The sequence below is a fragment of the Colletes latitarsis genome, chromosome 5 (genome assembly GCF_051014445.1).
Source record: "Colletes latitarsis isolate SP2378_abdomen chromosome 5, iyColLati1, whole genome shotgun sequence".
Taxonomy (NCBI): domain Eukaryota; kingdom Metazoa; phylum Arthropoda; class Insecta; order Hymenoptera; family Colletidae; genus Colletes; species Colletes latitarsis.
In genome coordinates this window covers 32,491,524-32,510,814 of record NC_135138.1, presented here as the reverse complement: position 1 = coordinate 32,510,814, position 19,291 = coordinate 32,491,524, and the positions used below count along the sequence as shown (strand labels likewise).

Genomic DNA, 19,291 nt, shown 5'->3' with positions numbered 1-19,291 from the left:
TTATTAAAAACAAAGAAAAACGTATTAACTTTTTATATCTCTACAAATCAGTGAAACTTTATTTTTATAGTATTTGTAAGATCAAAGTGTTTATATTTTATTTGAAATTGTTATGTATATAAGAAAAGCAGTTTAGAAAAAACTGTTAATTATTGTACTCGTAAATTATCCTCACAATGCTAAATCTATATTAGTGTTCGAATATTTTCACGATCGACTTCGACAGTAAATGCATGTTATATTACGACAATTTTTTCAGTGAAAAATACTGGAATAAAATAAGAGCTCCTGGTGGATGGGACCTAAAAGGTTTTTAATATTTTATGAAAGTATCCAAGCGAACCGTAAAGAAAAATTGATTTTATTTTTAAATGGTCAAAGTGGCCCCCTCCAACACCCCCAAAGACGGATATATCGTGGATACGAAGAGAAAGCGACGTTTAGATAGTGGTGGACGGTCGAGGGGTGGTTGGGTTGGCGTCGTAGGTCGAAGAAGAAAAGTTGGATATCAAATATGCTCGGACAGATGCGTCGTCCCACAGTAGTTTGCCATTCTTCCTCGTCCGTTTCGCTCTTTCCTTTTCTCCTTCAGCTTGTTTCCCTGTTTTCCCTGTCTCGCTGTCCTGCCTCGCTCCGTTTTCAAGTCCCTCCATCCTGACCAACGTGTCCGGACCTGCTGGCTCTTTCTACGTTTTTCCCGCCGTGTAATTACAGTTTTCAGCGTGCGTTGCACGCCTGGCAAAAGAGTTCACGTACTCTCGAGAGCCGGAGCGCGACGGCCTGAATTAGGCCCGAAAGGTGGTAATCTAACGTTGCCTAGCGCGTCAGACACACCACCCTCTTTTCGTTTCTTTCATTCGAGAGCGAGAGCGTCGTTGGAACTCGCGTTTACCAATTTTTATTTTCGCCGTATATACCATTAATACGGGTGGGGACGCGAAAGGGTGACGGGGTACGCGTCAGCTAATAACTGGTTCGTAAATGGAACGATGACGAGACAACGGACACACAGAATGTTTCCCAAATTACTGTTATGTCCTTTATTTTCCCCCCCTCGTCGCTTTTTCCTGCCAGGTTTCCGTCGTTCGATAATTCCTGGCTACTTGTTGGGGATCGAACGGGCGAGGTGCTCCCAGTTTTTATGATTACAAAGCACGATCTGATCGAACCAGATATGTAAAGCTTATGTACAGTTACTCGTATTAGTACATACAATCGTATAAACGAAAAAAATTTGTTCCAGATTGTTGTCAGTTTTTCATACATTGAGATATTTATTTGTGTTTGTAAAAAGAAAATCTCAGCGTAACACAGCAGTAATACACAATATTTGGTAAACGAGTGAATGGAAATGATTCTTAAGAACCAAGCTTCTTTTCGTTTATAGTGAATCATCATTGCACGAATACCAGTGGGGGAGTAACTGTGGTTTCTATTTTATAATTGTATGGTTACTTACTATGCTTTCTATGAAAATGATAACAGACGTAATTGTTAGTTTAATTATATTCGTCGTGATTTGCACTTGTTTTATTTCAGACGGCCATTAGTGTTATTCAGCACATTTTGCTGACCAAAGTATAGAAAGGCGTGACTTTAAACTCTTAGGACTTATGTAATATTTTTGATACCATTGCCTTGTCCATATTTACATTTACGAATCCCTTGTAGCGTATATGAAGTATGGTCAACGCCTTGTCTTGATCGAAACTGGAAAATCTTTGGTGATAACCATATATATTGCGTCACGTACCCATGTTTGAGCTTTTAATGCTGCTTCAATTGTTCAAGGAATATCTTAAACTGTTGGATCGTCTTCCAATGGTCGTCTCTCACGTACACCAATCACTATAAAACATGTGATCGCTAAAATAAAACAGTAAGTAGTATAGAACAGTGATATAAAATAAAAATTTATATAACGAATATACGAAAAGAAACATACAAATTGAAATATCTAATAGGAAAGATTCAGCAAACTTTTATAACTTAAATCTAGACTTATATGAACTTCGATCGGAATAGAGTTGAAATAACAAGCAGATATGCAGAAAAAAATGAGGTTGAACACAAAGAACGCAATATCATGTTTCATGTTGCTATTTAATATGAATTTTATCTATTTTATCTCTTTCCACGACCAGTATTTACTATTTAATTGAAGCCGTTCAAAGCGATCATTATTTACTTTATTAACTCTTTGTGCTTTCTGTACCACTTCCATACAACTTATATTGTTATTAAATTGGCAATCGTGTAATAAAATAGTTTACTTCTACGAATTATTCTTGGTTTTATGGATTTTTCCATAAAATATTTCGAGATTTTGTCTAGATAAAAATATCGAATAACAATTTTTAAATCGTTATTTACTCAATATGAATTACGATTTAAATTATAAAATGGAACTACATTTCGGTTTGAATGGGCGTAAATTTATGCAAACAGTTCCTCACTGGAATAAATGCACTTTGATTTCTTATTGTTATTCGAATAAAATTTTGTCATACACAGTATTAGATCGAGAGTTATCAGCTTTAGACTAGCACCGCGTCAACAGTTTCCATTTTTCATGGAAGATGTATCAATGTTAGCATTTTATATCGATGAAATATTGACATATCCGTGCGTCGGAGCTGAAAGTAGAAACGATCGATAGAAATATTGGAAAGCAACGGAAAGATATAAGCGAATTTCGTTCAAATGAATATTCTGGATCAATATAGTTGGCGCTGGAATACTTCCGGGCCATTTGAAAGGAGAAATCGACAGTCGTGCAAAACGGAATTGCTGTTGTTTGATCGATCGGAACCTGGGTCGAATCCACGAATGATCAAAGCCGAGAATCCAATTTATTCATTGCATTTCGTTCGAGGCATTGCTCCTCCAGGAAGACCTTTAGAGTCTGTGCATCCCCTTCGGGTTATTCGCCTTTAAATATTGAACTTCGGCTTTGGTGAAACGCCTTCTTACACCCTTTCGATCAGCACTTTCTTCCTACGGCACGTTCCCCGTCGACTTACGACTTCTCTAATTTTGATGAACACTGATCCCGTCTATGCTCGTCCAAGCCACTTTTCCGCCTTTCGAATTGGAAATTGTGTCAATTATTTAAATATCAGGATATTATTAATTAAAACGAAGGGTGACAACACTTGTTACATAAGGTTTCTTTTCTCCGCTTTTTCTTATTAAAAAAATATATACGAAAAAGTAAGCAGTCAATTATCCTGAGACTTTGCACTGTATTTAGGTATAAGAAATATAGAAAAAAGCCCTTGGCAATGTTTAAAAAATATTTATAATTAAGCCTACACAGCGCCATGTTCCCGAGCCACTTAATTTTTGGATGTCTAACTGGTGTGCAGGATTATGGTAAAATGGTTGTTGTCCTACAACAAAAACCGATATATTCCATTAACTATGATAAATATCCTTAGCATTGACGATGAGACATTTCAATTTGTATAAAAATGAACAATATGGCAGATATTTGAAACCTAAAATCGAATTTTATCAAAAATCGAGTTTTTATTACTAATATTTTGCAGAATTATTAGACAATTTAAAAAAAAACGAATCGTCAATGCTTAATAAATATAATAGTAAAGATAACTGTAAATTTTCAAAGCAATTGATTAATTAGAACTGGAGTAATTCTGCACACCGTTTTGTAGAACATAGCTCCGAGGAAAATGCATTTAAAGTTTGATATACGCATTTGTTTGAGGTTCTAAATTTTCGGCAAAAACATTGTTCCGACACTGGGACCTCTCGCATAATGATTTTAAGGCTTCGAACTATTATTTAAGCCAAAAAACAAAATATCGAATGTTTCAAAATTTTAGTTACCTAACCCCTTAACTAGAACCCACCATTGGAACGAATTACTCCTCCATTTCACAAACATTCGCCCCTAAATCACGCGAGTGTTCGCGCTAAATAATTGAAAGGACCTCTATTTTTAACGCTTCTCGAGGGGGGGGGGCGGATATAAACTTGTTCTCCCCTTTTCTTACGAAAGCAAGACGATCAAACGAAAGCGGTACCGAACGCGAAGAAGTTTCCCGACGCATCGGTGTAATAACTTATGCATTCATAACGACACGGGGTAGATTAAGTTCCACGGAGGACGGACCCGCGTTCCCAGTTTCTGCGAATCCACCCACAACCCTGGGAGCACGAAGGGTGAGAAGACGACGGGGGTAGGGGGTAGGTGTATGGAAGTCCCCGAGGGCAGGCAGATTCGATCGAAATCCATTTAACTTGCCATCGCGAATTCGATTCGTAAGATTCCGCCGTGGCGCGTGGCGAGAAGGGAAGAAAAGAAATGGCGGTGAGGAGGCGAGAGAGGGTGGTTGGCGCGCGCGAGCGCCAGCGGAGGGACGAAGCGCGATTAATTATGCAGAAAAGCTGCGATCGATGGCGGAACGTGCCCCCGTAAAATATTGATACCACGAACAGACTCTACCACCATAACCGTTCTCTGTTCTCCACCCTCGATCCGACAACTACTGTGCTATTTCGTTTTGGAATTACACGGAGCGGGATGAAGAGGGAGGGTATAGAGGGTGGTTGATGGTGTGTACGTGTGCGGAGACGCTGGATTATACTACGAACGACGATAGTTCGACGAAGAAGAGGGAGAAATAGGAGCTTTCGGTCGATGGAAATTCGCTTAATGATCTGCGCTTTGTCGCTGGTCGATTGGAAGAAGTCGACAAGGGGGGGGGGGGGATGGAAAGTGTCGGTGGAACCGATTCGAAGTCTGCGACGTGTTTTTCCACGGTTGGTTATATTTTGGCCTGAGATTTGCTTAATGATCGTGAAACTGTCGGGTAGCGAGGAAGCTGCAGCGTTTCGGCAGTGTTTTGCATTTTCGTTGTTTGCGAATTACGCGTTTCGACTTGTGTTTGTATCGATTAAAATAAGAGGACGTCGGTGTCGTCGAGAATGGACGAATTTGCAATGGGGAATGGAAAATTTTGTCGGTTAACTTTGTTATGCAACGATGCAAGATACGAATTATCGCAGCTTGTACACGATTGTCACGTCCGGAAATTATACACAATGTTATCGATTTAATAACTAAGCGTTTTTTAAAATGAACTGCCTGGGAATTTTCGTTTCACTCAAGTATAAATAGTGGAGACTAACCAGCTGGATCGATTGATCTATTAAAAAGTAATGTGTTTCACAAAAATTATACAAACTTATTTATTTCTATTGAATTTATATCTAAAACATTTTTTGACAATATCGAAAAGAGGTCAGTTATTTCTGGTGATAAAGTTTGACAAGATATATATAATGTATAGATATTTTGTAGATTCATTCGATGATATTAATATTTTGCTGCATTCTTAATCTCGAGCTAAAATTTGTTCTTGTCGAATGAAAACGTTTTTATGAGTGAGTAAGTTAATCTATTTAATTTTCACGGTATGTTTTAATATATTCTGTTCGTTATACATTTAGATCCTTTAAAATGAACGAAAGAACGGTATTTTTTATTTCCAGCGACGAATATCCGAATAAATGCTATTTCGTAATCGAGTGAAATATATTTCCTTACGCAAGCTTGGCACAAATTATTTTGCCTTGAGTTTTGCACGTTCCATATCCCCGCCGGAGTGTAAACAGAAAATAGATTAGACTTTCGCGATATATCGACTTTTTATTTCTGTGTCGCGAGGAACGATAAGGCATTCCGGCATGCAATAAATGCGATAAATTCGCAGACCGACAAACAGTTCATCGAGCAATATAAACGCTGAAATGAGCAATACGTTGACCGTGTTACGCGATTAAAAAGAAATAAACCATGCCCCGTTTCGATTTTTTCATCAGGATTTTATACTATATAATGAAAGGGTTAACAAATTCGGTCAGTGCATTAATCCACAACACTTATCCAATCAACTTCGCGACAGATTTAAAAATCTAAACGATGGTAATATTTTATTTGATGATTATATATGTCTAGCAATGATCTACAGTGGGAATGAAAGGGTTAATAAATCCAGTCAGCATATTAACCCAATTGCTCGTGTCCAATCGTTGCCTAGCTCTCAGCTGGATACCCATCCAATCAACTTTGCAACGACGACATATTCGGGGATTCGAAAATCTAAATGATAGCAATATTTTATTCGATAATTATAAATGTCTAGCAACGATCTATATTGGGAGTGAAAAGGTTAATGCACGCAGTCAGCGGTATCAACCCATTTGTTCGTTTCCAATCGCAGCTTCGTTCTCAGGTGGAATTCGATTTTGCAACAACATATTTACAGATTTAAAGTTCTAAAAATATACAAAATTCATCGATTTTCAGACGTGAGAATCTAGTTGTGCGGTACAATTATTGCCTGGTTCTCAATTCTATGCCCACCCACAACAAATATCGCAACGATGACACATTCACAGACGAAAATCCAAACGATAGTAATATTTCGTTCGATACGTATGCACAAGTATCTAGCAGCGTATTTACAGCGCGAACGAAAGAGTGAATAAATTCGCCCAGCATCTTAACCCAATTGCTCGTTCCTAGTCGTTGCCTAGTTTTCAGCTACCCACCCACAGCCAATTTCGCAACGTTGGTATTTCACCGGTCGGTGCGGCTTGGAAAAGCCTCATCGACGACGCAAATAAATACGAGCCGCGGTAAACGCAGATATCGAGAGGAGAGAAACAAAGGAGCCCTTCCCCGGCTCCCGCCCCCTTTGTACGTCGATCCTTGGACTCTGCGGTCGAAGGATGATGGCCTCGGGCCGTGAGAAAGATTCCACGGACGGTTTTCCTCCGACTAGTCGCGAACGTAGCCATCCCGACCGCGAGCGTTGTTTCATTCTCCTCCCCGTCCCTCGCGTGCTGAAAGTATTTTTTTTTCGGCTTTGGAAACCTGCTCGGTAAAGGACCACGAGACGACGGGACTCTCCTCCGCAGGACAATGGATCTGTTCGTCTTTCTGCTGGCGCAACTTCACGCTTCGTGCGAAAGCCACCGTCCGGCGCCCGATACACGCCGCCATTGTGTTCTTCTATCGGGTTGAATGAATTTTACGACCGACTGTTCGCTATGCCGCGGCGATCCGCGATTTCTCGCCGGGTCCTTGACTCCGGAGGAGCCCGTGGATCCTGTCGAGGAATGCAAACAGAACACCCAGGAACCAAACTAAACTACTTATGGCTTGTCACATGGAGATCGAAATTAACATTAAACTACCGCTCAAACGATCGTCTTTAAAATTTCGAATTTTTAATGTACAATGTTATTTTATCATCATTTAACTGAGATCTCATTGAAAACTTATTGTTTTTGAAACTGGTGTAAATCCATTTTGTCATACATTGAGATATTTAAGTGTCTGTGTTTGAAGAAATTAAAAAGGAAACTTATCGACGGTCTGAAAGACGTTGGAAGTTACCACTAAACCTACCACGATCGGTTAAATGAACGTTTTTAAAGTTTTGTTTAGAATTTATAACATACAATGTTATTTTCGAGCCATTTGTTGCCATTAGTATGTGCAGTTCCGAAACTACTAGTGTTTTATTAATAATCGAGCCACTGTTAGAAGCGGCAAGGCCTCCCCTTTAAAATGGTTTTTGGTTTTTGTTGATTGGACTTACCGTTTTCGAGATATCGTAATTTATGTAAAAGGGTATTTTTCCTAATTTGGCTATCTCTGTCTCCGTCTGACGCGTCGCGTTGTACCTCTTTGTCGCACGTGAGTCGTGACCGAGTGACCCAGTTTCGGGCGTAGTATTTCCAAGAATTTACTACGCACTGTTTACTATTTTCACGCGCGCGAGTTCATTCATTTCAATGAAACGTAAACAAAGCTTCGAACCCTTAATGTCTCCGAAACTAGCCACCGCATCGACTTGAAACTAAAATCGCTATATCTTCGTGACTAATAAAGCTATCGACTCGTACAAACGCTCGTTTTAAAGGGCATTTCATCCCCTATCCGATGACCATATCAACTATTCCAATTTATGCAGTCTTCTATGTTTATTTTGAAGTTTACTTTGACTATGATAACAGCTCCATTTTTTCTCTTGTTGCCTATCTTTTTAGAAACACAGACACTTTGAAATTGGCCCTATGAAAGTCAATTTTAGCGAACGCTGTGTCGGCGCGTCGCGACGCCGGTTACCGCCGGGGCTCTGTATAAGCAACGAGACGGCTACCATTGTTCTAGAGGGTATGTGATCACTGCAGGGTTCAATACAGTTAATATGGAATTTGGGAACTTACTCTTTGTCGATTACACTTGCTGCTGAAGACATTGAAATTCCCACCGTGTATGGAAACCACTAGGTGGTGAATATTCTTCCATCGAGAGAGGATGGGAATACGAACAGTATTATAAATAGTAACCGTATTGAAACGTGCAGTGATACAAATAAATATAATTCGAGTTCTAACTCGGAATAATTTTAACAATTTTTCTGTGAAATTTCTTCTGTTTACTCCCGGGGCAATGAGTTTTTTTTTTTGAAAAAGGTTTCTTCTGATTTCTCATCAGGATTTTCATAACTCCGAAACAAACACGAACAGGCCGCTCGTTTACATAAACTTTTTCAATTATTCTGGTGCGCTGAACTCGCTCGAAGAGTTACGACCTCTAATATCGAATCACCGTGTGCAGTCTTGAAGTCGAAAAATCATAGAGAATCGAATTTTTTTTAGTATACGTCGTATTTCTTTCGTGTCTACGTTATTCCGTCGTCGAGCTCCCTATCGTAATGTTGCAATTAGCTTGGAAGCTTTGCTCTCTTTATTCCGTCCAATCGTCACTTCACAAATTAATTCGTTTTTCTTAACGAAAGTTTAATACGATGCTTCGTGCTCTGCTTTTATCGTGATTAAGGCGTTCGTTCGTTCTACGACGATTACGAAACAGAAGTCAGACAGTATCCCGTGGAAGAGAAACGTTGGTGCTCGTTGATGCGAGGTCAGTAATTAGCCAGTAATTAATAATTACCCATGTATTTTTCCAAGAAGCATTTTTTGTTTCAAGAATTGTGTCGCAGAACCGAGAAAAAATTGCAATTATTGTATTTTTAACAACGCGATCGATGACTTCAGGGAAGAGTCTTTTCATGGATGAGTATTTTAATTTGGGGGTTTTCTGTCATAACTACAAATTTCTGAGATATCCAAGTTTTCATTTTCTCTATAATAATACTTTTATTTTGCACTTACATGAGCATCTACATATCGAATAAAATATGCAATCTTCCTTCTTACGAAAGAATAGTTATATAACCATTATATATAAATTAAGCAACTGACTGTATACTAAATGTATTACAGGAGAAAAATTAACTAAGTCAGGCGTTAACGTCTAAAAAAACATGACTCGATACTGATGAAAACTGTACGATTGTGGTGAGTCCAAAACTTTGATTTCAAGCAATTATAAATTACATGAATTAAAATCTGTCTTAATAATTATTTTCGTAACAACTAAAATTCATGAACCCCATTCAAAGTTATTTCCATTAACATTTTAGCTTGAGAATTAATTGTTTTGGTTCCAAAGCGAAAGGTCTTGTCACTCAAATATGGATGACATGGCAAGTCAACATTAAAAAACGATCTGATTTGCTCTTAATTTGGGAAATAAAATCCACGCGGTTCTTATCGATTGCAGTTGTCAGTTTTTCTCTAAGTTAATAACGGGATACAATAGAAACTCGTTGATCCGAAAGATGATAAAGTCACGTCCGGAGGTCTTCAATCGTTTCCATCAGCGATGATGGAGCACGTTGATGACGTTTCCTTAGACATTTCACGCCTACGGAGCAAAGCGACCAAAGAAACGATAAATTCTGCCTTCTTGCTCCTCTTCTCTCACCTCTGCGCCTTTCTATACCTCCCTTCACTCTCCCTTTCTCCCAGAACTTACTCGCGATTTCCGTTCGTTCAGCCTTTTCCGGTCATCAGCCTCTCTGGTCTCCCGCTCTATCACATTGTTGTCCCTTCGCTGTTCACTTCCGCGATTTCTTCTCAGGATCATTTCTTCCCCAGCGCTCGAAATCGCTGAAAATCTCTGTGTTTCTCTCACCTCTGCTAGAAACTTCTGTTCACCTTTAATCCTCCGAAGTTCGAGACACTCTAGCCTTTTCGAACGTATACAATATATCTTTTATTATTATTGTCGTGTTACTCGGGTAAAATTTTCGAAATTCAACTTTACAATTTACTTATTTTCATTTATATTCCACGGTTTATGCGTATTTCCTTATTACGGTAAGAGAAATCCCAATTTATAATAATGTATGTAACGCAAGCGAAGCAATAACTTGCAAAAATATGTTTCACCATGATGTATAATTTAAAATTAGTCATCGTGGGGTATCTTTCGAAACACTTTCCAACGCGCAGCGCAGGTTACCTTACGCATGTTTCTCTTTTTGTTCTTTGTAATTTACAATTAAATCATATTGCACAATCACGTTTTTCTTGCGAACGTGAAATAATTAGATTCGGTCTTTAAGCGTTATTGCTCATCAGACGAGGACGGTTTCTGCTTGAACTAACTCTGTAATATAATCACAAATTACTCTAATCTTATCTTCACAATCTTGTATTACAAATGCTGATGAAATAATTGTGAGAAGTTTGCATCGAATCACGGTTCTTTTAGTGACTGGATGACATCAGCGTTAAGTTAGTATCAGAGTCAACCTTCTTTCCGTAGAGATCAGAAGCTTGCTTTTTTTTTTTTTTTTATTAATTATTTCAAAGCATCCTTTTCGTAGGTTTGATCAACTATCATTTATAGAATTTTGTACGTTGTTTCTATTTGAGGATTTATTCATTTTCTTTTTTAATTTTTGATACCTCTGTTAAACTATGGAAAATCACCAACAACTACCATGAACGTTGACAGAGCTTTCAGTCAATTAAGAAAGGGTAAAATAACTGTTCTTCGTTAGTTATCCTTCAAACATGTTTTCCTTCATTCGTTGCATAGTTCTGCCCGTAGTTTTCAATGTCTGACCGGGAATCCTATTTCATCGCGATATTGAGTTTCTGTTCACCTCACTTATTAGAATCCTATTCTCTCATAATTGGAAATTCAATCGCTGGAGCAAATTTGAGCTGCGCAAATGGAATTTGCGGCGCTAACCAGACCTCGTCGCTGTTAAATAAGCAAACTGGAATGAAATAAGAATTTCCATCGATATTAACCAGCATTAGAACAGGTCAAAATCGGATAATCAACGCATTTAAACAACTATTTCCATTGATTCGGTCATTGTACAAGAACAATTCGAAAACATTAAATTGTAGCATAAATTAATCTACGAAGCGTTTAAATAGAGATTACGAGAGGGAATAGTAAAATAACTATAAATAGTTAAATAAATATTTAGTTGGAAATTTAACTTAACAGGAAACTCACATAAAACATTTAATAAACATTTGAAGAATTTTTTTCCCCCAAATAAAGTAAATATTTCCTTTAACAAGAGCGATAGATTTTAGAATTTGAACGAAACACAATGTACGACACATTTAAAATTCTTCTTTCACGCGATACATTGGTATTATTTGTGGAATACAATAACGTTTAAATGGCCACGTTGGCTTTTTCCGAGAACATAAATCTGTTTATTTCAACCGGCTTTTTCGCGTAATGCCATGAAATCGATGCTTCACTCTCGAAAGCCACTTCTTCATTCTTGGAAAAGCGAGCGAAATCGAGGCGACAAATCGCAAATTCGATTCGCGAAAGAAATTGATATTTGCCCACATCCTAAGGCAGAAACATTTTTATAAGAAAGATAGGATATCGGATTCCAATCTCAGATTCTTGAAAGATACTCTGTGGAAGTTTGTCTTATTCTTCCCTTTCCATTTGTTAATCTATTTCATCTTCGATATCCTTTCTCCTGTATCTTTCTTCTTCGATTTGGAAGAAAACCATGGAGAATCTTTCGAACGAAATCACCGTTTTACACCTCGCAAAATTCAAACTCTTGAAAATATTCAAATTCAAATTTCGAACAACGTATATGAAATTACTCGCTAAATATGGATACAAATTTTTATCGAGTATCTGTTATTCGAATGAAATGTTCGTCTTTGATTTTTGAAGTTCACCGTTTCCAAACTGCGCTATTTCGTGGCTGTTGATTGGATGCGATATTGATCGACGAGAAAGACAATTGAGCGTCGAGTGTTGGATGGAAAAACAATCGTAGATAGTGCAACGGTGCTGGTTGATGCACGACTCGAGAGTTTCGAGTGGATTTTGATGAAGTTTGGCTCGATCGCGTTCGCAACTTTCTTGACAAAACCCCCCCCGGGATTTTCGGCAACGTTTAGACCCGTGAATCGCGGGAACGCGATATCGTAAGGTTACGATCGCTTGGAAAGTCGTCGAGAATAACCAGATCCAGATATAGTGTCTCGAGGGTGGTTTCATGGTCATGGATTTAGGCGACTAACATTGGAAGATTTATCACGCGATCGTGGGTGAATTTCAATGCGCCCGTTTGCTGTAAATCGATCCGGCCAACGAATATTTTTCGCATCTTCGTTTTATTCGTCCGTTGCAATCCTTCGAAACGTTCGCGTTACGAGATTTTCTCGCGGCACTATTACAGTTCTCGAGTAGATTTTCTGCCTTGGGACAGATCGATGCAAAACTAATTCGCCAAATAAAATACAGCGTTGTCTCTACCCAAAAGTGGAAGCTACGTTCCGCCCACGAAACTTTATTTTTGCGTTCAATTCAAGACACAGCGTCCTGGATGGATGTCTCTGGGATCTGCTTCCTTCGCGAAATGCAACCTTCCATTTTACTCTGAATTTATGCTGATTAAATCTCGGTGCTCGTGGCTGCTGGTTCGTCCTCGTCTGGAAAGCTATGCATAAATAAATGCACGAATTGTTTATCAATAATAACGTTAAATGTCTTTCTGGATATCTGTTTAATATTTCGTTACGTTATTCAGCTGTTCGTAAGAAAACACGATCTCAAATATGGGATATTCCGTTTCTCTAAAGCTTAATAAGAATGTATAAAAATCGAAAATTTTAGAGTGGGTTTTCAGGCTATCCACACACCCCTAAGTACAGTCTGAAAATAAAGCATCGTTATTAGTATCTTACAGAAATTTGAGTGTTTCATAAAATACTCCAAGAGAAAATTAAGATGGAGTATATTCGTAACGTTATCTTCTGATTCCACTCAGGTAGTGGGAGCAACGTAGATCATCATCGTCTTCTGCTTAAGCTACTAGAAATTACTAGGGCACTTGAAACTAATTGTAGGATTACATAGATTTTATACGAAGAACGTATTATTGCTGAAGCATATTCGCAGGGTAGCTTTCTATTCAATCTACTGTGAAGGTATATCAACAACAGATCCTCGTAAATGTCCTCCACCTAAATTACTCGAAGTTACTGGAATACCCGAAACTACAAGTTTCAACTAAATACAAGTTCATACACACAAAGGTGTATCTATTATCCTTGGATTTTGAACGTAATTCAGAGAGTAGATGCTGTGTACGCGTTGTCTCCTGCATCTAGCTTCACTTAATTTCAGTTTCAAGTACCTCGATTACTTCAATTATCTCTGTTTCAAGAACATCTACGTGGAATAATCAGGAGCCACGAAAGCTGGGATTTAATTCACGCGAATTCAGAGTAAAAGGTTGTAATTCGCGACGAAGAGAACGAAGCAGACTCTGGCGTTATCTGGGTCGCTTGGCTTCAAATTGTACGTAAAAGTGAGGCTTTGTTCGAGGTATTTTCGTTCCACTTTGGTTACAAATAGCCTGTGTACTTTCTACGTTGATCAAAACCACCGATAAGAATGACAGCGTTGTATAGCCACCGTAAAAAAATCCTATTTTCTAGATTCGCCTTGCTCCAATTCGCCATGAGTAGGCAACTACGTTGGTAAGTTGCAATGGAACCGCGAGATAACCTCCGAAGATGAACGGATGGAATTGTCACACAGGAACGAATAAAATGGAACATTTTCCTCAACTGTTGAAAATTTTTGTATAATATATTCAATCGTACGTGCTGTGTCGATACAGTCGTTTGCTATTGTGCATTATTTTATTTTTATTTCTGTCTGGAACGATATTTTAATAGAACATCCATTTGCATTAAAACATTACATATTAAAAAATGGAGCTAGACAAATCGTTTCTAATTCTTCTGGAATGCAAGTGCCCCGTGAAAGAAAGTAGGCAACAATTTGAAGCTGGATTACCTGAAACAGACGATGTTTTTTCTGCCATCATTCTGATAGCAATTGCACGCTGGTTCTTCGGAAACAAAAAACACATTGTCCATTCACGTTTGACGTCGTCATCGTCACTGAATCATCTCCTGTTTGTAAAGTGCGCCATTGTGAGGATGAAGAGATGTTACATAGAGCAACTTCTGATTCACTATAATTCGTGACTCTGAAAATTGATCGAGCACTTTCTTTTATTATACTTTTTACTTAATTAAACCGTAATCTCTGATTTTGCATTATGGAAAACGTATTTAATATATAATTGTAATCTCGAACAAAGTAGTCACTTTTTAAACTGTATCTTACAGTTTTATCAATACGTTGACTGTCAGATCAAACCTCTCAAATTATCCACGAACACGAAACTTTGTTTTTAGGTAATTGGAAACTAGTATACCCAACGATTTCTTATTCAGGAGTCCTGTTTAAATTTACTTTCTTTAACATCTAATCTTGAGAATTAATTGTTTTATGTGGCAATCAATGTGTTAACACTCACACTTGGTGGGTCTTTTTGGACCCAGATAACACTTGTTTTTCATCAATTCTTTTCCCCTGTGCTCCTGGTATTCATCATGCACTCTGTGACTGTTTATATTACATTGATATTTTAAGAACAAGGGTATAACCAAATTCTTTTAATAAAACTCAAAAATATTTAGAAGAAAATTAGGATCATCGTGTTTTCTAACAAGTGAGTGAAACAAATATTCTTATAAATTGGAAGTCTAAATATATAAGTATCGCAAAACGTAAGATACGGGTGTCTACAAGGATCCAAGGGTCGCCATTCAAGTGTTAAGCAGCGAAAAGGCTAAGTCAAACACAGTTAAAGGTCTCAAGAAAATATGAGAAAATATTTCAGCTTTTTTTAAAAGGTTCAGAACCAGTGGTTGGGATAGATTCGGTGAATCCAGCGTTGATAAAAATAGGAACGGTAATTAAAATGGCGTAATGATTTCTGGAAAAACGGGGTTTCGGTCGCGAAGAGTCCCCGGAGTCAGGCGACGCGTCTGGCGGGGTAGCTGGTGCCCCTCGGTCGCAGGGGGCCGTGCTAGGGGTTGGCGATGGTGGTGGAAAGGAAGAAGCGGTCGCCCTCGCGAATTCCGACCCGAGGTTATAGCCGCTAATCGTGGCTGGTGCGTGGTAAGGGAAGGGAGAGAAGAAAGGTAACGCGCGGCAAGGCAGCCCAAGGTAGTGATATCGACCGTGGATATGTTGTTGATGCCAACGGTAACCATTGGTGACACGGAGCCAATTGACCAATTGCAGTGTTCACGGTGGCCGTACCCGACCAATCGGCGCACGTCGTGCTGCCGCTTTTTTGATTGGGCGATACCGAGAATAAGAGGCCAGTTCGAGGCCGCCGAGATCCACAAACGGACGTCGAGACACATCGAGTGGACACCGTCATCGTCGTCGTCGTCGTCCACCAAGTGGGAAGAACTTCGTCGAACCGCCGATGTCCAGCTCCATCGTCGACTTTGGATTTGGATTCACTGTGTCCGTCCCCGGGTCAGCCCTATGTAAGGCTCTCTTGCTTATTCCTCATCGGCACCGTTCTCTGAACGATCGAGTCAGCGTGTTTGCGTTCGTCTGCACCCAAGATCTATTGTTTGCTGCACAGAAACTTGCCTTGCGTTTGGCTGGACCTGTAGTAACAGGCAAAGCCCCAACTGGTTTTTCGAGAACACCTATACTGCTGTCTCTGTCGATTCCCAAGGGAATCAGAGACAACGGTATGGGGAGTGTCCTTTGAAGATCGGTTGACTCGAGTCTCATCTGCAAAACCCAAGATACCCACTGTTGTACTTGTACAGTCACTCGATCCTCGAGATTTATGATATTGTTTGCTGCACAGAAACTTGTTTCTTGCGTTAGGGTGCTTGGGTAGATCTACAGTAACAGCCCCAACTGCTGTCTCTGTCGTTTTAACAGAGACAACGCTATGGGGAGTGTCTTTTGATTCGAATCTCACCTGTAAAACCCAAGATTCATTGTACTTGCACAATCATTCGATCCTAGGACCTTTGCATACATCTGTTTGCTGTACCTGATCCTTGCGTCAGGGTGTTTCCATAGACGTAGTACCCAAGATAGGTCTTATTAGTCGTTGCACAGCTATGTGATCTTCATATCAAGGTGTTTCAGTAGAATTAGTAGCTACAATCTACATATATTAATAGCTGATAGTCCCAAATTCGGATTTGAGCCATCATTCTTGATGGTTCGATCCTGAATTTAGAGACTACAGTTCTCCAAGCAAGACAAAGACAACAGCATAGGGAGTGCCCTTCCTGAGATACTCCAAGATACTATTGTTTGTTGCACAGTTATGAAATCCTCGTGTCAGAGTGTTCCCATGAACCTGGTAACCAAGATCCACACTATTAATTGCTGCACAGGCACTCTATCCTCGTTTTTGTTATCGTTGCACCGTTAGCTGATCATCGTGCCAGTATTTTTTACCATCTGGGTAAATACACAAGGTTTTCAATCGTTTCATGGTAGTTAATTCTCGCGACGGATCGTTTGCACAGACCTAGCATCCGAAACGTTCAATTTTTCGGTCTCGTCGCGACGTAGGTTCCACCTTTTTATCGAAACATCCAGTCCCCTGCACGGAATACACCTTCCAGACCATTCTTTGAATTTTTCTGTAGCTTTGTCTAGGCTTCTTCGTTGCTCGGCGACCCATTGTTCACCTCTGTGTTTCCATGCCACTCTGGCACGGGTCTTTACCCCGGATTGTTCTCCTGTCTTCCGACGAATTCCTCGAGTTGTTTAATTTCAGCCTCGCGAACCTCGTTCGAAACGACAGAATTGGACAAATTTTAGTCACGAACGAATTCTTTAAATTCATACATTTTCTAAACTTACCGGTAACCTAGCTTCTGACCATCTCAATATCCATTAAAAAAAAATTCTTCGATGAATTTTCATTCACGAACAGATCTGATATTTTTATTCGTTAGTTGTGATTAGAATTTGTATAAGAAATTTTGTTTAGAAACGATCGAAAATACTTCCTGTACAGTCGTGTTTAAGTTAGATTTATCCAGCTTGAAAAGACTTGTACTTTTCAAACGAAACCGTCTGCATCCCATCGAATAGAAACTCAATCGATCAAACACCGCGAAACCATCGATAACGCAATCAAATCAGTCTGCTTTCTCTCGCTTCTCGTTCCTCTTTCATTTATCAAATGCGGTACATCTCATTATCGAGTGTACTAGTTTCGTAAACGTACACTACGTAGATGCCAAAATCATTAGATACGATTTTTTTTTTAAAAGAATTTATAAAAAGTTCAGGTGGATCTTAAACTTGTTCTAGTGTGACTTTACATGTATTCAAATAGTTGTTTAAAAAAGTTTGTGAAAAAAGGATCATCAAACGAGGCTGCTTTACAATCTAACTATAATTACTATAAAACTATATTCTCTACGCATAAATAAAATATTCCGATGTTTTAATACACAAAAGATATGTTGTATGTTTTTAGGTATTTTTTAATTTTGCACGCTAGTATCAAAATGAGGGATTTGTGTATCTCAATTCACCCGAACGTTTTAGACTTTTTTTGTTATGTATGCTCAAGAAGCTCTTGAGTAGTGGATACGTAAGTACGTATTGTGTTATCTTTCATTGGTGATTGATATATGCAGCTTAAATGCTGCGAAACAATTGACAGGAAGTCGTGCCCTAGATATGTAAGTACAGTGGCGATATAGTAGCCATATAGTCGCAATTAATTTCATTTAACAGCTACTCCAAGTTCTCGAGACAATATCTTGTTTCCGAATCGTTGAACTTTCACCCGAAATATTAAAGTCACTCTAAAATATAGAATCAGAATGCAAGCCAGTGACTCGGCTAAAATAGTGCCTCAGTTTTCTGTCAGACTTCCTTTAAAAAATTCACTCGAATCTTTCTAATCGTGTATCGTTTCTCGGGTTGAATCGACCTTAAAGGTATTAATGTTTATTTGTGTCATGTAGCTTACATCTAATCGTTTCCGACTTATTCAGTTTCTATTTTACTTATTTGGTAACTTGTTCTAGACGTGCTAGTAAATATGTTAAATTGTGCCATATTAGTTGGTATAATATATTAGATGTTGGATTAATTACGACGTTTACGATAACTTTGCTGTTTTTAACGTGGTTATAGATCAGATTATTAATTTAATTGAAACTGCAATCATCGATCTTTTCAATGTGTATAAAAATAGTTGAGAATACTAAAGTTTGTCATCGTAGTAAATAAACAGAATTATCAGTTTTAAACAGCCTATTTTTATCCCGATGTTGGGGTCATAGAAATGTTAGTGATTACTTTTTGCGGTATGATTTATCGACAGAAAGAATATACAGGGTGTTCAAAATCAAGAATATAAATTTCTTGACTGAGGCTTTGTTAAAAAGTTATTAACGATTAAATTCAAAAATTTCAAATCGTTCTGGAAAAATTATTTTCGGTTACGAGGCTCAATTACAATCATTTTTGGTGAATAGACATACCCCCGAAATCCTGCGCATTTTCGAGAAAAAAATTCAGAACGGTCGGAACTTTAAACGTTAATAACTTTTCAACGAAGCCTCCATCAACAAATTGATATTCTTGATTTTCGTCTTATTTTGGTCTCTACAATCTCCCATTAAAATTTTTCCCAGGGGTGGCTGAACACCCTGTATATTTTAATCATGGTTTCACAGTTTGTTTACAAATTTAAATAATTATTAATCGGGGGTGGAAGCTTCTCGTTTGATATTATTCTCTGATGTTTTCCACGTCCATTTATACCGGTATTAGTAAAAGCAGTTCGAGGGGTCATTGCGAAGCTTGCAATTTCTTCGCTGATAAAATGGTCTCCGTTCCGCCACGGGGCAACCTGTGACCTCTGATTCGCGAAAATCGCTGTCGTTCGATTGGCGCGTCGACGAGTTTTTCCAACCGAAAGACGTCATCGGACATAAGATATTATGCAGACCGAAA

General features: G+C 38.7%; 1 protein-coding gene across 6 annotated transcripts in view; it reads left to right on the top strand.

The window, feature by feature from the left end:
• Hnrnp-k (Heterogeneous nuclear ribonucleoprotein K) overlaps positions 1-19,291 on the top strand; it is a 158,565-nt gene that overhangs the window by 28,735 nt on the left and 110,539 nt on the right. Inside the window, exon 1 of one of the 6 annotated variants that reach the window (XM_076765911.1) lies at positions 15,680-15,819. The exons of the other annotated variants lie outside the window; for them this stretch is intronic. The gene's annotated coding sequence lies outside the window, so the exon portion shown is untranslated. Of the gene's footprint in view, positions 1-15,679; positions 15,820-19,291 lie in introns of those variants that run through there. 6 annotated transcript variants of the gene reach the window in all.